At 44.9% G+C, this 7,357-nt stretch overlaps 1 protein-coding gene across 1 annotated transcript in view; it reads left to right on the top strand.

Moving 5' to 3' along the window:
* Nucleotides 1-2,557: 2,557 nt before the first annotated feature.
* Nucleotides 2,558-7,357, top strand: part of SPOP (speckle type BTB/POZ protein) — a 66,495-nt gene continuing 61,695 nt past the window's right edge. Inside the window, exon 1 of the mRNA XM_082861051.1 lies at nucleotides 2,558-2,711. The gene's annotated coding sequence lies outside the window, so the exon portion shown is untranslated. The remainder of the gene's footprint in view (nucleotides 2,712-7,357) is intronic.

The raw sequence follows: 7,357 nt of genomic DNA, 5'->3' as shown, positions 1-7,357 counted from the left end.
GTGTGTTTCCTACCATCACAAAGAGCAGTGAATTGAATTGGTACCATTGTAAGGTTGATTGTTGTTGCACAGATAAAAGCCTCATTAAGTCCCTCGTGAGGGGAGAGAAGAGGGGGCTCCTTGCTTGTTGTGGTTACAACAATGAAACAGTAAATGGAGGAAATAATGAAATAACTGCACTTCCTCCCCTCCCAAACCTCATCAAGAGGCTGAGTGAGTTTTTAATTAGTGCTGCGTTTTCAATAAATCCGTATCTGTACGTGGTACTGATTCTTTCCTGGATAAGGAAAGATAATAATGAGAATCCTATTTTTCAGCCCCACACTAAAGGGATGCCTAGTGTATTTAATCATGCTGTAGAAATCCTGGCAGCTTTCTCTGAGCCCAGCTTCTGCTCTAATTACATTTCTAGATTTTAGTAAATTGAAAGGGAAAATGTAGGAACAAAATAATTAAAACTGAAGAGGAAGTGCATATTAAAAAGGAGAAGCTGTTTAAAATTCTTCCACACAGTGCTTCCAAGGACATCTACAGTCATTTAATCAGATCCACACCAAATCAAAGTCCTTTGTACAGAGGCTGGTGGGATCACATCTCAGGTGGGCGGTATGGTCCCCACAGTAGAATGGGAGCCTCGTCACACCAGGCTACAGATGGAGATAGGACTCTTATGTCCTTCTAGCTCTCTGGAGATTCAGGGCCAGCCTGGACAAGCTGCTCGCGCAGACTCACCAGCTCTGAGGGGTCACTTCCCAGGTCCCAGGCACCATCTGACTAAACTGTAATGATTAGCCCCAGTTGTAAGGTAGCTAAAGTATGTTGTCCGTGCCTCCAGTTTCCTCCTTCTGCACCCCTTCCCACCTCCATGCTCCTCCCTCCAAGCAGTACCCCTTTTCTTTCTTCCCTGCCATCCTGTGAGATCTGAAGTCAAAAGAACAGGAACTGAACAGTTTCAGTGACACCAGGAATCAGTTACTTGTAACTGGTTACTGGGTTGCCTGGGGGGCACTCTGATTCTTCCCAAGGACCAAAAACCTCGCTGGCTTCAGCTAACAGAATGAAATATTTGCTGCTGCTGATGAGTGAAATCTAATTGGAAAGTTTCAGGCACCAGCCTAATAGGTGACGAAAGTGCTTTTTGTTTTCAGTGGGGCAGGCCCCGTAACCACATCACTGTTGAATTTAGGGTCTCCATTTCTTGATCATTTTGGCTGAAATATGGGTTGAGCAAGCTTAAGGAGTTTAGAGTGTTTTGTCTGTCATTCCTAGGACATTTTAAGCTGTGGGATTGTAGGGTGTGCTTGCATATTTGAAAGTGGAAGGCAGCCTGGCACTGTCACAGCCTCCCCTGTGGCTTTGCTCATGGGCTCCCAGCTTTCCCTGCTGAACAGACTCACCAGCCACCCAGAGCCAGGATGCATGTGGCAGGAGACAGTCCCACAGAAGCAGAGCTTCCGGTAGCTATCCCCAAGGCAGGGCCCACACTTTGTCACCCCACGACCCATAGATTCATCTGGTTGCTCCTTTGGATACGATGCCTTCTCGTGCACTTGTGTGCGTGTCTACGTAATGGTATAATCTCAGTATGGAAAAGAGACAATGCCTGTTCCAGATTATTTGGCTTGATTCAGTAAGAATAATTTTTTTAAAGTTGAAGCTAAAGGAAAGAATTGTAACAATAACAAATATCCCATCACTGACATTATGACTCTAACATAATAACGTGGAGATGACTTTTTTCTCCCAGGGCCAAGATGCTCTGAGACTTCCTGGGTTTTTTTGCCGGCACTGCACTGCATGCGGGATCTTAGTTCCCCGACCAGGGATTGAACCCATGCCCCTTGCAGTGGAAGCGTGGAGTCTTAACCACTGGACCACCAGGGAAACCCCTGAGACTTTTTTCTTTTACTCAACTCAGGAATCAACCATAGCCCTTGGGGAGCTAGGATGTGAGACCAGCTGGGGACCCAGGTGTCCAAGACAATAAATTGTCACTGAATCAGCTTCCTTTCAGTTAAGCCACCTATATGCCTGCCTTCCCTCAAAAGAACGGTCCTTCTCCTTTCTGTTTCCAAATGCTCAGTTTTATGTTACTTAAAAGAGTCTCTAACATCATCATAAAGTCTAAAAAATATTTTACTGACAGTTGGTTAGAAAAAAATGAGGCAAAGTCGTTAGTAAACCACACCCTGCTTGTAAGTATAAGTTGCTGTTGTTAAATGCCTTTATTGTTACGGCCACCCCACTCCCACTCTTGGTGTGCCTCTATTTCGTCCTCGCACCTCCGCGAAGCCTGCCGCGCCCTACACGCGACCCCCTCCGAGTTCCCGCCTCTTTCTTCTCAGGCCCCTCCTTCCCCTCAAATCCTCGGGGCCTGGTGAGAACCGGGACGCATGCGCACTAGGGAAGGTAGGCGGAGTCTTGAAGCAGAGGGAGGAGAGGCATGAGAACCCAGAGAGGGGAGGGGAGGGGAGTAGAGGGGGCGGAGGCCGTGCGGGGTGGGGCCTGGCGGGTACGCGCTCGCTGCGTCGACGTGCTGACGCCATGACGCCCCGGCTGGTGTGTTTCGGTGTGTGTGTGTATGTGTGAGTGTGCGCGCTCCGAGTGTGTGTGTATTTGTGTATCGGCGGTTCCGCAGGTCCCGGATGTTGCGGACAGTATGAGGCGAGTGCAGGGGGACGGGGACCAGCAGCTGTCGCCGCCGCTCTCAGGTGAGTGGGGGGAGGAGAGTCGAGGAAGAGGGTTGTCCTGTCGGAGTGGGGGCGGGGCGTCTCCCTTAAGGGGTGACTGACCCCCCACACACACTCCCGCCCCCCCCCCCCGCCTCACATAACTCTTCTCTGCCCCGTTTCCCACATGCCGGGTTACGTGGCCCGCGAATGCCAGAGCCTAATCAACCGTAAACGCGCCCCCGCCTTCGGCCCCCCCCATAATTTTCCCAGCCCCATCCCCCTTGCCAAATAGTGAGCTGTCGCCTGCGGCGAGATGGGTGACTGCGCATGCGCGAGTGTGAACGCGCCAGGGGTGCTTGTTCGCTGCCCTCGGGGCGCATGCGCATCGCTGTGTTGCAGGGACCTGCGGGATAAAGGGACCCTTGACCACGCGCCTGCCTTCTTCCCGGGCAGTGGGCTAGACTTGGTGCCAGATAGTGAGCCTGTTGCTTTTATCCAAAAGGGAGAATTTAAATTATTTAAGGGAGTTTATGGCAAAGCACCGTTCGCATCTTGTGTTGTCCTAGAGACTCCCAGGCTACAAACGCCTCCCAGAGCCAACATGCCCCACGCTGACCCTTTTGAAACTGTCACTGCAGCTTCTAGTTCTAGCATTATTTTTCTTTCCTCGGATACTCCCATCGTCATGTTGTATCTTTAATGCAAACTTCCCCTAAATTTAGGAGTAGGTGCCCCAACCCATTCAGTTATTCTGGCAGGGGATTTTGGTAGCCTTTCTAAGGAGGACTAGGGTCATAAAAACGAAAGTAAGGGGAGTTTTCGTTTAGTAAAGTTATTTATTATTCTCACAGAACTAGATAAAGAGCGAAGGGTATAGGGCTTAGAATAGTAATTGTAAATCAAGACGTCAGGGTTCTCTCATCTCCAGCCCTCCTACTTTGTGTGACCTATTTGCCTCTTTTTTGGTAAAAGATCTTCCTTAGTGCTTTCGTTTTAGCTGTACATTATTGATGCTCTGAACAGCACATGAAAACAAAAGCAATCTGAAACTACTGGTGGACAATAAATTACCCAGTGGACGTTTTAATTTTAAGTAACAAGAGTGGTGTTTCTTTCACATTTGCAAATAACAAAGAGCAAATTTTTAAAAATTAACTTTAAGGTACAGTAATATTTCAGTGATCTAGAACCAGGGTTTTCAGTTGGCAGATTACACGTGGTCCCTTAATTTACTCCTTCCTGTGTTGCCACTGCTTTGGATACTTGCTGCTTCTTACCTCTGCCATCAGAACAGAGTGAGGAGTTAATAAACTGTTACAAGCAAAAGGTTTGCTGAATAGCATTGAAATGAATAACTAAATTGTTGGGGGGGTGTGTGTGCACATTTTCTGTGTTTTTCAGTTGTCTTTGCCAACCTTGTCTCCTATCTGGATAACTTAGGAATGGGACATATTAGTGAGCCTTATTTTCTCTTCTCTTTCCTTTGTGTTCTTTCTTTGGTATTCGCCTCTCAAGGCTTGTTTTGTTTTTTTTTTTTTTTTTTTGCTGCCATTCTTAACTCTAGGACCTTATGTTCTTGGGCCTTAAAGTATATATATATTTTTTTCATTTCTCCATTTAACTCTGGCCTTCTCATGGTTCAGCTGTCTTTTGTGCTGTTTTCTGTTGCCATGGTTACAGCTGGAGCCGAGAGAGGACACAGAGGAAGCGCAGGAATTTGGGGGGGCATATATTTTCTTGTGTCCTGTGAAAGAGCTGGAGACTCATCTTTTTTTTCCTTGTGTGAAGACTGAGGAGTGTAAGTTATTGTGACAGCTTCACACTTAGGCTGGGGGTGGCTGGTGTCCATTTGGTACTTTGGGACTTCTCCTTTTAGAGCTCTTCATAGTGGTTAGTTTGGTGCTTGGAGATGTTTAATGTTGCCTATGTCCAGACTTCCATCAGGTAGTCTGGTAAAATCTTGTAGTAAAGCTCTGGAGGTAATAAATGTCCATTTCTCTTCTCAGTAGGCTTCTGTCCTGTAGGATGCTTTGTTTTTATCTGATTGAATTCACTGAAGTCTCATGTAAAATTTTCATGGTATGAAGACATGAAATGCTTTTAGGTTAAGATAATATTAATTACATAATTCGACTGGTGCAGAGCCATGTTTAAAAAAATAACTCTTTAAATGGGTAACACATGTACATACATATGAAATAAAACTCAAACGCTACACAGAGAGAGGGAAGAATCTTTCTTCTCCTGTCCTCCTTTCATCGTTCTAGTTACCTCCCTCAAAGGAAATTATTGTTACCTGTATTTTGTTTACCTTTCGAGAGGTAATGCTTTTATAAGCATATACAACTATGTATTCGTTGGTATTTTGTTTTTATTTGTTGTTTATACAAATAAGATACTGTACCCACTATTCTGCACTTTGCTTTTTTTACTTAGTATATCTTGGCTGTCATTTCATGTAGTACATAGAGTACCTCTCCCATTTTGAAAGATGGCAGATACTCCACTGTATAGATGTACCGTCATTCAGCCAGCTCTTATTGGATACTTAGGTTGTTTTCAGTGCTACAATTAACTCCTTGTATGTACTTTTTATGTACATGGGTGTCTGTTGGATAAATTCCTAGTGGAAGGATATATGCGTTGTTAATGTTGTTAGATATCGCTAAATTGCTTTCCATGGAGGTTGTATTTATATTCCTGCCAGCAGTGTATGAGTCTGCCTCTTTTCTCACCAACACTGTATTATCAGATTTTAAAAATCTTTGTGTAGGGGACTTCGCTGGTGGCCCAGTGGCTGAGAATCCATGCTTCCACTGCAGGGGGTATGGGTTTGATCCCTGGTCAGGGAACTAAGATCCTACATGCCGCGCGGCGCTGCCAAAAAGAGAAAAAAAAAAAGTGTGCACTCTTTTGTCTAAGTTTTTAAAGTTCATTATGTAGCTTGTTAAGATTCATTACACCCAGGAGTTGTGGATAAATACTGTCACTGTTTTGCAGATGGGGGTGGTGGTGATAGACATTGTTGGACTGAAGAATAATGAGAATAAAGTTGTATGCCTGGGTAACACGGGAAATCCATTAACAACGCTAGGAAGACATGTAGAACCTATATTCTAATTTCTCCCTTTAACTCTTGCTGCTAGTTTCTCTATGTGAAATTCTGTAAGCCCATAAGTGATGTTTGATGATCTCTTTTTGATAGCAGTGACTCAAAATTGTTTATACGAGCGAACTGCCATTCTGTTGAGGAGTTGAAAAACTAACCCAGTTAGTTAAGGTGCTTTTCTGAGTGCCTGCACAGAATACTGCTACTGGTACTTTTATTTTTTTTTGATTTTTATTTTATTTACTTTTTTTTTAATGGGATAGTTGTTTTACAATGTTGTGTTAGTTTCTACTGTGCAGCGAAGTGGAGTTCCCTGTGCTATACAGCAGGTTCTCATTAGTTATCTATTTTATACATATTAGCGTATATATGTCAATCCTGATCTCCCAGTTCGTCCCACCATCCCCCCACTTGGTGTCCAGACGTTTATTCTCTACATCTGTGTCTCTGTTTCTGCCTTGAAAAGCGGTTCGCTACTGGTACTTTAAAAAAGTCTGCTAGGGGCTTCCCTGGTGGCGCAGTGGTTGAGAGTCCGCCTCCTGATGCGGGGGACGCGGGTTCGTGCCCCGGTCCGGGAGGATCCCACATGCCGTGGAGCAGCTGGGCCTGTGAGCCATGGCCGCTGAGCCTGCGCGTCCGGAGCCTGTGCTCCGCAACGGGAGAGGCCACAACAGTGAGAGGCCCGCATACCGCAAAAAAAAAAAAAAAAAAAAAAAAAGTCTGCTAATTGCAGAATTTGTGCTTCGCTATGACCTCTGAGAAAATAGAAAAGAATTAAAAGATGGCTGTGCTGGAAGGAGCTTACAGTTTTATTGGAAAACCAAATCTGAATATATCAAACTATAAGAGAACAATTAGAAAACAGAACAGGAACAGAAATATACTGTGCTACATGCTGAGAGGACTTTGTAAAGAAGCTATTAAGATTTAGAGGCGAGGTCATTTGGAAGGCCTTCCGGGAGGAAGTACATTTTGAGCCCCCCCCCCCAACTGCTTAAGTGAAAAATTTTAAACATACAGAAAAATTGAAAGAACAGTACCGTTATCACCTTTATACCAATTATCCCCTAGATTCAACAATTTTTCATGTTTTCTATATTTGCTTTATCTATGTATGTGTCTTTACATATAATATATAAATCTTTATATTGTAGATATCATGACACCTTAATACTTTAATGCTTTACTTTAGATGCATCTTTTTAAAATAAAGACATTGTTTTAGTTAATTGTTCTTACATTGTCACAGCTGAGGCAATTCACAGTACTTTCCTAATACCATCTGATATCCAGTTCATGTTCAGATTTTCCCAACTGTCTCCAATGCAACGCTTGTTAGCTATTGGTATTTTTTTCTCCAAACATGTCTCTTTAGTCTCTCTTTTTTTTGGCGGTATGCGGGCCTCTCACTGTTGTGACCTCTCCCGTTGCGGAGCACAGGCTCCGGACGCGCAGGCTCAGCGGCCATGGCTCACAGGCCCAGCCGCTCCGCTGGCATGTGGGATCTTCCCGGGCCGGGGCACGAACACGTGTCCCCTGCATCGGCAGGCGGACTCTCAACCATTGTGCCACCAGG

This window comes from Leucopleurus acutus (genome assembly GCF_964270905.1).
Source record: "Leucopleurus acutus genome assembly, chromosome: 19".
Classification (NCBI taxonomy): Eukaryota; Metazoa; Chordata; class Mammalia; order Artiodactyla; family Delphinidae; genus Leucopleurus; species Leucopleurus acutus.
This window is presented reverse-complemented; position numbering and strand designations above follow the sequence as displayed.